Below are 2,415 nucleotides of genomic sequence, written 5' to 3' on the forward strand. Positions count from 1 at the left end.
TATGCATAATTAGGCAATACTGTTTCATTTTATTATTTGCATTTAGCATTTTTTCATTGCTGTCTGCAAACTCTATTGCAAAAGGAATAAAACAGTGAAGCTATCCATTCAACTCTTAAAAAGAGACCTAAGGAAGGGCCCCCAGATTTTATCAAATTTTTTAGAAACATAGATCTTGGAAAAGCGAATCCTTTCGAGCTTGAGGGCGGCAACCATCTCCGCCAACCATTGATGAAAACTGGGCGGTAAAGAGGACTTCCATCAAAATCACCCTTTTAGCTACCACCATACCAAACATAAGAGACAATTGCTGAGAATGTGTTAATGCTAATGTAGGGTCAGAACATTCAAGCAAAGCTAATTCAAGATCTGGACTGATATCTTCTCCAAAAACATTTGAATAGCACCGAAAAATATTCTTCCAAAACTCAGAAATCTCAGGACAAAACCAAAAAGAATGACCATGCGTGCCATCTGAGCTCTTACATCTATCACATAATGGGGAAATTGAAGAGTAAATTTTATTGAGTTTAGTTTTGGTATCGTATAACCTATGCAATACTTTAAACCGTATAAGTTGTAATCTAGCATTAATAGAGCAGGTATGAATTCATTTCAGTCCCTCTTCCCAAATCTCTTTTGAGACATTAATTCAATTCCATTAGAATTTTAAAACAATTGAAGACCGCGTTGAATATTACGTGTCCTTCTGTGCACCTGCCCATTTTAAATAATCAAAATGTTTTGCCCGGCCAATCGGATAAGGTATTTTCACTGTGGAGAGGCAAAGGACTAACCACGGTCAAGGACTTTTATATAGATGGAAAATGTGCTACTTTTGAACACTTGTATAAACCTTTGATCTTCCCCAATCACATTTTTTCCAGTATAATTTCCCATGCTACTTTGAGGTGATCTGAAGAAACTGCAAAATGAGAAACAAACAAAGAAACAAACAGTGTCACCAAATGTTTATCCATAGGAGGTTGACCCAAAAGATCATACATATGATCCTGAGGCAAATCCTGAAACACTCCAGCATCACTATTATTTGTAGTAATAGGGCCAGTCATACAACATCTTCAAAAACATAGCAAACAAAAAATCAGTAGCAACCGCAGCAAGAATAAACATTATCTGGTGCAACAAAAAACATAAAGAAGAACTCACAAACTCCCCACAGCTGCCCTATGAACTGAAGCAGCATGTATTCCCCATCGTCTCGGAGACAACAAGAGTGCAAGACTAACTTAGCTTACCTTAGCCAAAAAGAAGAGCAGAAATAATGAAAAACACACAAGGAGTAGAAAAAAACAACAACTTCTGTTCTCCACCGCACAAATAGTCAGTAATCTGAATCACGTACCACAGTGAGAATTAACAGAATGTTCCAAAAATAGTCCACTTCTATTAGTCAAGGTCCATACTCGGACCAAGCTGAGTACGTAGAGGCTACGCTGAGTCATTCAACAAGTTATCCAGAAACTTCTTGGCCTCTACCAGAGATTCGAAAGAAAGCTCACAACCGTTGTAATGCACAATCGATTTTGCTGGAAAAAGCAGGGACCATTTCAACCCAACCTCCCGCAGAGCTTTCGTGATCGAACTAAACGCATGTCGCCGCGCTGTCACCTCTGGTGCATAATCAGGGAAGATATGAATTTCCTTTATATTCCAGAGGAAACTTATCCCGGCTCAGACGGAGGATTAAGTCTTTATCCAGATCATTGTGGATCCGTGCGATAATGGTGCGAGGTCTCTGGCCTTCAGACGGCTTGGGTAACAGCACCCGATGAGCTCGGTCAATCTTCAAAGGTTTGGGGATGTTGTCTTGGCCGAAAAGTTCGGTAATCAAGTCAGAAATGAACACCGAAGGGCGCCCCCGCTCCTCACCTTCGCTTATTCCCACAAATCTGAGATTCAGCCTTCGAGAGCGTCCTTCCAAGTCATTCAGTTTAGCCCAGAGAGATTTGTTTTCTGCACACAAGTCTTCACACACCTTTTCAACCTCTCCAAGGCGTAAATCAGTACCGTTCAGGGCACCTTCTATCTCCACCATTTTTTGTTTAACGCCGGCCTGTTCTGACTGCAGGTTAACCAGCGTAGCATCCAATGTATCCAAGCGAGCACTTCATGCTGTCGTCTTGTCCTCTGTGAGCTTTTTCAAATCATCCCCTTGGGCACCCATTGCGGCAAGTATCGCATTCACATTTCCCTGTGAGATAGAATCACCTGGACTGGCATCCTCCTTAGTTGCAACAGTTTTTGAAGATTTCTTAGACGCCATTTTTCTGACGGAACGAGTCAGTGAAATAACGAAAATCGCCCTCAGTGCACTTAAATCTCACTAAATACTCAAAACAACTGATTAAAGTTAATTCTCAATAAGTTATTATCGACTGTGAAGTGGATTGA

The sequence above is a fragment of the Sinocyclocheilus anshuiensis genome, unplaced genomic scaffold (genome assembly GCF_001515605.1).
Source record: "Sinocyclocheilus anshuiensis isolate Anshui unplaced genomic scaffold, SAMN03320099.WGS_v1.1 scaffold62, whole genome shotgun sequence".
NCBI classification, from domain to species: Eukaryota; Metazoa; Chordata; class Actinopteri; order Cypriniformes; family Cyprinidae; genus Sinocyclocheilus; species Sinocyclocheilus anshuiensis.